The sequence below is a fragment of the Poecilia formosa genome, unplaced genomic scaffold (genome assembly GCF_000485575.1).
Source record: "Poecilia formosa unplaced genomic scaffold, Poecilia_formosa-5.1.2 Scaffold26, whole genome shotgun sequence".
Lineage (NCBI taxonomy): Eukaryota > Metazoa > Chordata > Actinopteri > Cyprinodontiformes > Poeciliidae > Poecilia > Poecilia formosa.
Genome location: NW_006799965.1, coordinates 3,507,332 through 3,520,453, shown reverse-complemented (window position 1 = coordinate 3,520,453; position 13,122 = coordinate 3,507,332). Strand labels below are relative to the sequence as shown.

The window sequence follows — 13,122 nt, the reverse complement described above, 5'->3', positions numbered from 1 at the left end:
TCATTAGTACCAACATGTACTATGACACAATGAAGCAAAGCAAAATCCATGCCATGATTTCATTATTGCACTGTATGATTTTTTTTTTTTTCACATTTTAAGACCAACTTAGCATCTGGGAATTAGATTACATTCTCTATTAGGGCTCTTAAAGTGGTTAGACAATCATTAGCCAAATAAATCAGAAAGTAATTTAGTCCATCAGTTTCCTCAGTGAAGATACAGGCGTGGATGTTTGTAGTCGCAGCTGACAATGCTGGCTCCAAAGTGTATTCTCCATGGATAAATCTCCTGCAGTGACATTTTAGGCACTCTAACTATCTGCTCTTTGGTCCAGACAATTATCTGTCGATGTTTGTGGTCTTTGGGTATAAAGCATTTCCATAATGTGTCTTACAGATTTTATGACTTTTTACACAATTGAAATACAATTCAGGTACACAGTTGTTTGATGTGGTACTACTATCTTCTAATGCTGTCATTAAACTAACTTTTTTTTTTGTGCTGCAGAATTTTGTTGTGGGAGAAAGGATACATTCTCCCACAACATATATTTTTTTCTACTACCTAAGCATAAGAACAAATTAAGACATTTCTTGATGCGTGACAGGTCTAGGTCAACGGCCGCTGCAGATAGACATCAGTCCGCTCGTGACCCTGCAAGGATAAGTGGCTATGTACAATGGATATCAATGGAAGGATTAATAAAACTAATTTTGGGGCATTGATAATTAGCTCTTTATTATGCTAATATGTTAGTGGTCAAATGGTGATAATGAAGATGAATGGAGATTAAATGAGGAATTAAAGTTAATCTCAAGCACTAATAAAATTACAGACAAGTAATAAATATAATTAAAAAAAAATTAATGAATTATTAAACTCCAGGTAAAGAATGCCTATGTGATAATGTGAAGAGCATTTCACTTGATGGATATCTTGCTTACTCTAAAAGAAATTAATTGATGAAATATGCTATTAAAAGAAACACTGACAGTCTGAAGTATCACTGCCTGCTCTACATCTGACCTCACATGGATTTACTGGTGGTCAAAATAAAACTGTTTGCTGGACCTTGTCCTTCAGGTCTTGGCACTTTGAAGTGAAATTTCCAATTGACTGTACTTCCTCTTCCCTGCCTGCTAATCAGTATTCTCTGTCCCTCTGGGATGCTCTAGTTGTAGAAAGAACCAGGAGAGTTGTAGAAAGAACCAGGAGCCTCATGCATTAAAGAGCATGCAGCTTTCACACTAGAAGTTGGAGTTAGGACAATTATCAAAAAGTGCAGCACGCAAAAATATTTAGATGTATGCAACCGTGTGCACGCATGTGGCTGTGCAACTTTCCTTCATACATCCCAATTTGCATAAAATGGAGCACAGGTGCTGCCCGGACCACCCTGTCACTGCCAATAAATAAATTCACAAATTAGTATAAAAACCCAGAAGGCTCCCGACACATGTCCAAAAGACCGTAGTAACAAACTCTGCTTTCTAGCACTATTAATAATAATATTAACAATGCATTTAATTTAAAAGGCACCGTTCAGAGCACACAAGATCATCTTGCAAAAAAAAATAAAAGCAATCTGTTCTTCATTGCACAGAATGGTGACTCATGGAAATTGAACAAACACACCCATAAAATAAAGAACAATCACAATAGTTTCACATGGAGATGGGGGCTGAAAAGTTCGCAAGGGGCTGAGTGACAAGAAAAGGTGGATAATAGGTGAGGTTGAGGGGAAAAAAACTACGTGAATTTAGTCATACAGCAATGGGAACCACCATGCACTTTAGTCCTTGGTCTCCATGAGACCAGTTGGTTGAACCAAAAACATCATCACACACAGATTAAACACATGCAGACACAAGCTCTGTCATACACACGCATACATGCATGCACAATCTCAACAAAATATTGATATTGCTCTATTGCAAAGAAACTCCCTTTTCGAATTCCTTTTGAAAATGCTTAGGAAATTTAAAAAAAATAAAAATAAAAAAAAAGCATTTTAAACATTTGAACGAATAATGCAACTAGAACGGTTTTCCTATGTTTCCTATAAAAATAAAAAAAAACTGATACCTGAAGTTCATTGCAGCATCCGGGATTCTACACATCCGGTATCCGGTTAAAGGGGGGTGGAGCGTCGCCATTACAAAGCTGTTTTGTCTTCTTCTAACAAGCACAGTCTAGCCGCACTGTTAACAAGGTTTAATTTTAATAAGGTCACACATAGTTGGCTATAAAGCACTGCAATAATATATACAGTGCTGCAATATGTGAATTTGTATATACGTTTTCTGTAATACTACCTGACTAAACAAGCGAAATGATGAGACGGGAAGCAGCGTGTTCTGGATTATGCAACCTCCCTTCATAGTGTAAGCGGAAGCTGCAACACTGATCACAAAAACTTTCCCTCCGCCTGCCGTACCTGTTGGTTTCATACTATACTGCCCCCTTGTGGTGCACTCCACAACCACTTCACTTCAGGATCAACCAAATAGATGTTAATACGTGCTCGAATGATTTTTCCTTAATAACTGAAATGCTCCTAATAAAGTGTAAATAAACTATGCTTAATATAAAATAAACAAATGTCACTGCATAATTTGTGTGCAAGTGTATTACCAATGTCCCAACAAATCTCTTATACCATGCTGCTGTAAATGACAAAGCTGCAAAAGTAAAACCTAAAGCTCTTTTATGCAAATAAAACCCCTGTTTAAACTCTAATATATTTAAACAGGGGTTTTAATATATTAGATATATCATACCAATATCTAAACTTTAATTTAATCGAAGTATTTGGATCCTTTCGCAGTCCACTACTGTTAGATCTCTGAAATGTTACCATATGAAGGCATGTATAATATCAATATAGAAATTGATCATTTTACTTACTAAAAGAAAATGGCATTTTTTTTTACCACTCACAGATAAATAGAAGTATGACTATTTTCTTCTATTGAAAAAAGGAAACGACTTTTCTATCTTGTTTACTGATAGAGATTTTCACTTTCTATTTTTGTCCTTTTCTTGAGTTTAAATGTTAATGTCTCACTGTATATCCTGACAAGGACATCACTTCACACTTGGAGCTAACTGCTCACAGACACAGTCATCATGTTCCACTTGAAGACCTTGATGCCCTTTTTATGGGCTGTGTTTTTGTGTTTTTTCAATGAATGCTCGTCTCTGAAGAGCCACTCCGAGAATCCTCTGTGGAGAAGACCAACAGAGCATGTGATATGTCCCCAAGGCGATTTGTTGGGACATTATTAATAGGTTTCAGGGACATCCTACATTCCCCAGACTCCAGACACTCCCAACAACTTACACCCTCTTCTCAAAACTGTCCACATATGGCTGCACCTCTCCTGGTATGGCAGTTGAAAAGGTGGCAGGCAGTGAGCCATGATGTTGTTTGCATTTTTTTTTAAATCCTGTGGACAGAAGATGCTAGTTCCATACTACCTTGTATTTACGATTCTGAATTATAAGGAGCTGTTAAAAAAAAACAGTGTCTCTGCGCTGGCTGGTTTTTGCAAATAGTGCTTTGATAAAAGTCTAAACGGTTTGTTGTCAGATTTTGTTGAGATCTGAAGAGATGGTAGCTGCCCTGGGCAGACCTGAGTTTGTTTTGCAGTCTGGCCCTATTATGATTTGTGGCTAAATCAATTCACAAATAACACTGAACTCACAAGTTTGCATAAAACATCTGTGTATTTATGATAGAATACCTATTGTTTACTTTTTTTTTTTTTATCAACCAACCAATTGGCACAATCAAAAAATAAGCAAAGCCTTTTTGGCATATAAAAATGAATCTGAGATAAAACATGTCCACATACTCAAGTAAAAGTTTGAAATTAACGGTCTACTTACTTTTACATGTGATAAATATAAGTGCATCTTTTATATGTTGATTTAGATTACGCCATTAAAAGATGAAAAGTAAATGAAGTGGGAGGGTGGGTTGCTGTGTTCCTACCATTGTTCAAACCAAACCTGTGCCCTTGGTCTTTCCATGAACAATTTACATGCACAGACATTATCTGAATACTAATAACACATTATGGTTAGCCCAGGGACAACAACGAAAGTGTCTCCTTGGCCAGGTCAGTCTGCATGATAATGAAATCCTGTGACTCAGTATTTATGTACAGTATTACCATAATAAACCTAGACGCACAAATAAAATTAGTATTTTGGAATGGAACCTTCAGCTTGTTATTACTAAGGAAAACTTTAGCGTAGTTTTCAACAAAAAAAACTTTGAATGATGAAAATCCTAACCTTGGTATGCTCTTCTTGAAGTTCTATTCAGTCTGAATGATTGCTCTTCTTGGTGCTGCATGTAAATCAGTTTCTGCTGCTTCCATTTTTCATACTGCATGAATATAATTACAATTGTTACAATGCATGTCATAAGATATTAGTATTTATCACAAATCTCATGCAAATAATGTTCAGATATTTATGTACTGACTTGTTGAATCAAATATTTTGCACAATATAGTCTGGTATTTTTTTAGGAGTATTTTCTCAGTCTTGTATGTCTTTGTTTGCACAGCTTCATTTTCGTGAATAATGACTTGACATGTAGTTTTAGGTCATAATTTCTGCATATTTCTGTAAATTGATGCTTATCTGCTGATCAGTGTGTCCCACTGTAAATACAAATAAATAAAAAAGAAAATCAAAACACATATTTATGGCAGCCATGTCAGATTAAAACTTATTTTATGTAACACTCAAACAGCGAACTTAGGTCATCGTAGCAAAAGGGAAGCAATATAGGCTTCTAATTCAGCTCCGTCTTGTTCACAGTTTGATGGAGCCAGGGTTGTGCAAGATCCTAACCTGTGACAATTAGTTTAAATTAAAGTTTGCATATATGGAAGCTTTAATTGCCCTTCTATTGCTTTCTTCCTATACCAGCTTGGGATGTAGATGTAGCAGAGGGAAATGCATGCATCCTTCTTCCTAGCTAGACTCACCGGCTCCTTCTGCGGCATCCCAATGTGTTCCCAGTCCAGACAGGATACATAATTGCTTTTGCTTTTGCTCTTTGGTCAGTTGTCAGTGGGGCAAGCCCAGAAAAACTTCAAACGTCAGGCAACCAAGAGTCATCCTGAACAAATGTTAGATGTTCAAACTATATCTATTTCCTTCCTATTCACACCTTCAGATCCTTTTCTGTAGAGAAGTCTATTTGGTGAGAGCCAGAGTGGTAGGGTTGAGATGTGATGCACTTCAGCAACATACTTCTTTCATTCTTCTGGTGCAGAATTAATGACGCATGTCTCATATCAATGACATAAAAGTCGTATCAATTATGACATGAACGTTAGAAAACGCTTCGAAAACAGTTGTCCTTGGTTTGACTTCTGACAAAGGCAACTTACTGAATGTCTTTCCTATGCTCTTGCCTTATTTCTTGTCAAGCTGTCAAAAAAAGTGACAAAATCATTTTTTCGGTTTTTTGTTTTTTTTTTTATTTTTTTTTCTGTTGTTGGGATACAAAATGCCAAAACATTGGTTCAAATATTAAAATGCTCTCCATTTAAAGAAAAACATTGAGATTGAAGTGGATAGTGACAGAGAGCCCTAGAAATGTAGCACATAATTTCCTTGTGGTACCACTGATCCTCCAAAAATGTCAAAATAAATAACATTTTTAAAAAATTGATAATCCATTTTATGTCTGCACTTTGGCATTTAAATACTGTAGTTATTCAACAGTTATTAGTTGTCTAAATCCTACAGCTAAAATCTACAAAGATAAGAATATCCTGGGGTAAAATAAATACTGTGACAAGTGGCTGATGCAAACGTAGCCGACTGGGAATTAAGGTCCTTACAATTTATCACCACTAGAGTGCGCTGTTTTCCACTGGTGATCCCAGAAGTCTGCAGGAAGTTAAATGTAACCGGAACAACGCTACTTTGAACGACGAATCTCATCAGCTCTCGGTTGGAGGGAGATTCAAGCTTACAGACGGTAAATATCTAACTAGTATTATCTTTAAATCAGTGGGCAGTTGGTTTTACCTGTCATATCTGAATTAACTAAGGCTGTTTTTGTGAGTATTTCCACTATCAATCAATCAATCAATCAAATTTTATTTGTATAGCACATTTCAGCAGCAAGGCATTTCAAAGTGCTTTACATAATTAAAATAAAAACGGCATGTGACATTGAATAAACAGTGAGAAAGAGATTTTGAAAAAGATTAAAAATGATAAAAACATTAAAACCCGCACCCCTTTTAGGATTTCAGTTAAACGTCCTATATTGAAACATAATTCTGTCTCAGGAATTGAATGTCTCACTGTAGGTTGAACTATGTGGAGTTTTTTGGTTCATTATGTTCATGTTATTGCAGATAGAGACCACTGCCGCTGTTTATACTCATGTTGTTTTGGTTTAATAAGTTGACCTATGCACTCCAATACTTTTTCACACTGGTGGAGTTGTCTGGGAATAAAGGCCCCAAAACATATTTTGTGTCTGGATTCACCCTACTTTCACCAGCTCACATGTAGGTCTTCAAGAGCTATGTCATTTCCGTTTTACTTTATTTTAAGTTGTAATGTTTGTTCATTGACTTGAACAAAGAAAAAAAAAACTAACTTAATTTTCCTAATCACATTCGTTGGAGCATAAAACCCTTATCTGTAAAATGGCAGTATGTAGCTTTCTTTATTTTAGTTGGAGAGTTCATGCATTAATGCATGCAAGCCAAGAAGTACAAAATACATTTATCATCTGCAATGCTCTTGTGCATTGATAAATTTTTAAAGGTATGTCATTGACAGCTAAATGAGACTGAGAAAGGAATACAGCATTGTTTAAAAATTAATAGATGAAAAAAAAATATTCAAACAAGATAAAAGTCAATCTAACATTATATCATTATCTTATTACCTTAGAGGCAAGACTCTATATTACCAAATATGTTGTGACAAGATTTTCAAAATGTGTATGTTTTATTCCATTGCTTTCTAAAGTACACTTCACATAGCTCAAAACAAAACTACTTGATTGGAAAATTTCTCAAGTTCTGCTAAAAAGTAAAATTTCTAACAGTAATGAAGAAAGTGACAAGTATTTTCAGCAGTACTTGGTTTTAGTTAAGAGATGGGTACATCCGTTGATTGAACGGTATGATTTCACTGTACCAATACACAATAATACAAATAAGTCACAGACTGTTAGCAATCAACTTAAAGCTCAGTTTTGGTTCGAAACTACTGAACAAATGATTTTTAAGCACTGAAGAAACAATATTTACAAAGTGGTAACAGCTGGCTGAACACACATTTCCCTAATGAAGGTAGATTGACTATTGGTAGGAGTTGTACCAGCTGGACCAGCTGGTGAACAACAAGTAGATTCTTCAGTAGAAAATATATAACTTCTGAAGGACGCCCTAATAGATGAAACTGTATTTTTACTGTGGATCTCAGAGTTTTTCTTTCCTACATTAAGCTGAAGAATAGTGATTGTATTCACATTTATAATAATTTAGCTTCATGCTTAAAAACAAAAAAGGCACAATTAAAATCACAAAAAGACAACAATAGAAAACAGTTACACACTGAAAAGAATGATTTGTTTTTGTTGAGACGTACTTTTAAAAAGCACACGAATAACCTAAATATTACAGTTTGTCATTAACAAGCACTATCATTCAAAAATGTATAACATTTTTAAGTGCTCAAATTAAACTTGCATTTTTTTAATATCCGAAATCACCTACAAAATGTCATTTTCCTGTTTGACAATCCAACACAAGAGGCCATCTTTTTTAATGTCTCAGTTTTTTGTGTGCTTTTTTTTTTTGCTACCTTGAGTCATACTGCAAACCAAGCAAGCCAAATAAGCCCTGTCATCATCATCAACCTTGACGTGCGACTGGAGCGGTGCCCAGTCTTTGGGGGTTGTTCTGGCTGCTCTGTTTGATGCAAGTTGCCCTCATCTTTGCAGTCTGTCTCACCCATCATGTCATCACTAACACAGCTGAGAGGATCTTTACAATCACCCGTGCTAAAGAGGAAGTAGAACTTGAAAGTATGGGATTTTGAAGCCTTTAATGCGCCCGCCTTAAGCACTTCTTTATGAATTCCTCAACCTTGAGGCACCGCATTTCTTTTGTGTTATTGTTTTATCTATGACCCACTCCGCCTTTTGTTCTACATTGCGTGTCAAGCTGATTGACAGATGGCTGAGACTTCAAACCTACGCGGATAACAAAATATTGAGAAACACAGAGGTATTGTAGATGTACATCAAACGAAGTTAACTTCATATGCCTTAATGTCTTACATTAAGGCTACCATAGCCTGGATTAAAAATCATAACCCACAACCTGGATTACTAAACAAGTAATATTTTGTCTAAAATCAACGAACCATTTACTTGGTATTGCTAGCAAGCTAAACACTTAGCAGGTAAAAGATTAATGTTTCTAAAGGTGAATATATCTAAAACATAAAAGCCATTGTCATATAAAAGGATGAGGCATCGCCTCTAGTCTCTGACCCAGCAAGCTAGGTTTTATGACCCCTGCAGGTCTCCTGGTTTTTAGGTTGGGGTTTTATTTGTTCTAAACTAAATTGGAATTCTTTCTTTAAATGATTTTCTTCAGTCATTTTTCAGCCATGACTTGGGTAAACATTTTCCTTTTCAACTAACTCATCAGCACTACCCAGTTGGTTTAAAATAGTTTGTGTCCATCCAACCATTTACATTCAGCATAACATAGCCCGAAAAGATTTATGCATGCACGTTACATCTTTAAGTCGCAGCGAAGATTCATTTTTAGCTGACTTGTACTTGTAAGATTGCCAAGCTGTGACTGTCTCAAATACTTTTCTTTGTAATCCAGAGAAAGAGCGACTCCATCAAGGAGGAAATGAAAGACAAATATGAGTCATAAGCGGTGAACCTGAGGAAAGGTTTTGACAAATATAAAGCCTGACACAGGAGGAAACTTTTTCCAAAATGCTCCTGTTACTTTCATTTGTGCCTTCAGTGGACAAGAGGGGCTTATTTAGATCAGGGAAGGCAAAGGGAATGTTTCACTCCGTTTTCTATTTCTGTCATTGTGCCATGCTTGTGTCTTGTTACACAGAATATCAAACCAATCAGGGCGCTATGACTCAGGTCTAGATCCTGTCTGAGTGAAGGGCACGGGCATTATCATGAAAATGAATATCTGAATTATGAATGGGATCTTTTACCACTTTTGCCTAATTAATTCACAGGGTTCCACGTTAAGTCTGTGGTTCCAGTACTGAATTAGATGCACTTTTAAAAAAAAATCATCTATTCTATCTAACATGTTGTACTTCATGGGGGATTCAACTGAGTAATGTTAAAACCTCCTAATATTTCCTTGTGTTGTTAAAGATATTTTGTTTAATATGAAATTCATATTGGGTGCATTCGTGTTCCAGCTATGTGGGTGGAAAATGCTCCTCTTCTGCTTACTGCAGAGTGGAAAAAGACTTTCCTATGATATTAGACATGTACATGTAAATTGCAGGGAGGTGGTTATGCTTTCTGCCTCTTAAAGCAGTACAGGTTCTTGATTGGAAGACCAGTGCCACCCAGTGGTTTCATTTATAGCCAAATTTAATTTATCAAACATGGTTTAGTTTATGAAAAGCAGGTCACAGATTTTTTTTATTTTTTATTTTTTTATAGCTGTGTGAGTTCAGAAGTCATGTCTTGGGCCACTACTTGTGCCTTGTTTTTGTTTTAATATTAGTGCCTTGATGCATATGCTTCCTTTTTACAGTCTTAGAGAACCTATTCCTGAAGTTATTTTCAGCAGAATATTTTTTATTATTCCCTGAGAAGAGGTTTTACAACACACTGTTGCATACATTGTTTATGCGCACACACACACGCACGCACGCACACACACACACACACACGAAAAGAAACAAATACAGTATGTTTTTGTAGCTGCAAAATATGTAAATTCATTAGCCAAGTACAAATCTTTACATACTGTTGACAAATGTTTTAATCCAAGTAATGTCTTTCCCAGTCAAGTTATGTCTTGGCCTAGAAAATATCAATTATTCTCTTCGTGAGGCAGAAACCTAACATGGCAAATCACTCTGAAGTCATCATCTACACAGTGAAACATGGTAGTGGTAGCATCATGATGTGGATATTGTTGTTTTGCTTGTCGGAAAGATGGATTGAACAACAATCCTAAACATACAGCCATAGTTAAGATCCAATCATATCCATGTTCTAGAATGACCCAATCAGTTAAAGTCCAATTGAGAGAATGTGCCAACATTTACTAGTCACTGTTCACAGAAGCCATCTGTCCAATTTAATTTGACACATACTTTTAAGATTTGTTTAAATGAAAACATTGAGAAGACCATATGTTATGTTCCTTTAACTTCACTTGCTTTGGTCCATTACATACAATTCTTAAAATACAAAATGAATATTGCCAACAGGATTGATTCATCTGCCTTTCTAAAATATAGTATGAACTTTAGTTACGTCTTTATTATGAAATTAATTGGATTCTCACCCACCATTTGCACCAATAACAGCTTTAATTTTTCTGTTAAGTGTTTAACCATGTTTTTGGAGTGTGTTTAAAGACAGTTTTGGCCAATTCACGAGAATACCGTTTCAGTTCATCCAACCTCAGGCCAGCTAAGGTTTTCGACACCAAACTTTCTATGGCATTTACTTTGTTCACTGTCATGATGGAACAAGAAGGGGCCAAACCGCTCAAACAAAGTTGGGAGGACAAAGTTGTCCAAAATGTATGTCACACCCCACAATCTACTTTGCAATCAGGCCAATACCTTTCGCCTGTCAATCAGATTTGTTAATTGGATTGCTGAACAAAGAAACATGATTCTTTGCAACAGAGAACAAGTCTCCACTGCTGGAAAGTCTTTGAGTGATTTGCTGCACACCACGGTGTCTGGCACCGTGTATTTCACTTGGTGACATATGGTTCAGACTCAGCTGCTTTTCCATGGCAACCCCTACAATGAAGCTCTACAGGAACTGTTCTTGAGCTGATTTGAAAGTCATGTGAAGTTTGAAGGTCTTTAGCTGCTTACTTTCTAAAAAAGTGGGTCACCTCTGCACACTTTGGGCCTCAGCATCCACTTACCCTGGTCCTTAATTTTATGTGGCCTCCTACTTTGTGGCCAAGTTGCAGTCATTCCCAGTCATTTTCACTGTTTGATAATAAAGACAGTTAAAGGTGGAATATTTATTCCTGGGGAAATTTCTTGAAAGGGCTTTTTGTACATGTTGCATCCCATCATTGTGCCATACTTGAATTCACTGAGCTCCTGGCAGTGACTCATTCTTTCACAAATGTTTGTATCAACAGTCTGCATGCCTTGGAGCTGGAGTTTATATCTGTGGCCATGGAAGTGACGCGAACACCTGAGTTCAGTGATCTAGACAAGGCAGTGGATACTTTTGGTTGTGTAGTGTACGTCAAAGTTTGTGGTCGTAATATGATAAAATGCTAAAACATTTGAAAAGTATTATTACTTTTGTAAGGCAGTAGATCTGGTGTACATTGTATCACTTATAGGAGATTGAATTTGCAAATAAAATCACTTAGAGGAAAAGCTTCTTCGATGAGCAGGGTTTCAGGAGGGCTGTTGTCATGTTTTTGAAATGAGTGATCAACAAGAAGAACTGATTGTTCATTATAAGAAGCGGGAAACCCCAATTTACTTGGAAAAAGTGTTAGAATATAGATTTGCATTTATATTGCAAGAGCTTCAAGATATAAGTAGTTTGGGCAGAATTCAAAATTGCTTAGATGCCATATTAAATTATATGCTAAGTGAATCAGACACTATTGAAGACGTAAGATTGAATTTTGCTTCTCGGTGGTCAAAGTTGATCAGAAAACAATTATTTTCTCTTTATTTGTTTGCAGTTCTTTTCAAAAAATATGCAACTGTTAAGTGAACTTGCTTTAGACATTTCTTAATGAATATGTTGTTGCTAGAAAACTATGGATTCTGTGGTTTTGAGTAAATCCTTTTTTTTTTTTTCTTTTTTGCATGATTCCTCTCATTATCTTCACCTCAGGCTGTATTGTTCAACTAATGATGAATGGCAACGTTGGTGGAAGCCAAGATGGGTTTTCACTTTGACCACACAAATGCTGCATATTCAATACCTCTCCAGAAAGATTCATTACTGTAATTAGAGTTTTGTTTTCTCACATTCTTCCATACAAGTCACACATTGCAATCATTCCCCACTTGCGGCAGAAGCTGAGCACGTTGTGGTTCTGCTGGCATCGGGAGTGGGTGGCTAGACGGGTTTTCTATTTTTATCGAGGTGGACATCACCAGCTTGGATAATCAACTCCAACAGATTGCTCTCTGAAAAACAAATTGCTTCATTTAAGCATGAAAATGATTGAGCAAAAGGCTGACAAACACAGCAGAGTGCATTTATCAAAGCTGTTTACATAAGACACGAATCACGGCTGCTGGGTCCACTTGAAAAATTGCTTTGTTATAGTTACAATTTATCATTGACATGTTGTATTTACCAAAAAACAAATCTGTCAGATGTTAGTAAAGATGAATCCAACAAGTCAATTATTACACCTGACTGAATTTCCAGAGAAATCTGCCGTCTTTGCAGCGCACGCTGAAGCATTGGAGGTCAAACATAGTAAGCTTTTATAAATCAAATGACTTTAAAGTTTCTGATGTACAACCTGAATTTACTTGTACCTTCAGTTTGGAATTAGTTGATCATTTGGAATTTACTGTGAATTTTCTGTAAATTGCACACACTCAAAACTAAAAATACAGATTCAAGGGTGCTGCGGTAGCGCAGGGGCAAAGCACAACCCATGTATTGAGGCCTTAGACCTCGTGGAGGTGGTCGCAGGTTTGATTCCTGGCCTGGTGACATCTGCTGCATGTCTTCCCCCTCTCTCATTGCATTGTTTCCTGTCAAACTACTTTCAAATAAAGGCCACTAGACCCAACAAAACCTATATAAAAAAAATAATAAATACAGATTTAAAGTCTCATTAAAATATGGATTCATGTCAGTCAGAAGTTGCA

General features: G+C 36.3%; 1 long non-coding RNA gene across 1 annotated transcript in view; it reads left to right on the top strand.

Moving 5' to 3' along the window:
- Window positions 1–5,960: 5,960 nt before the first annotated feature.
- Window positions 5,961–13,122, top strand: part of LOC107835823 (uncharacterized) — a 37,154-nt gene continuing 29,992 nt past the window's right edge. Inside the window, exon 1 of the long non-coding RNA XR_001661652.1 lies at window positions 5,961–6,013. This is a non-coding gene — a long non-coding RNA (uncharacterized LOC107835823). The remainder of the gene's footprint in view (window positions 6,014–13,122) is intronic.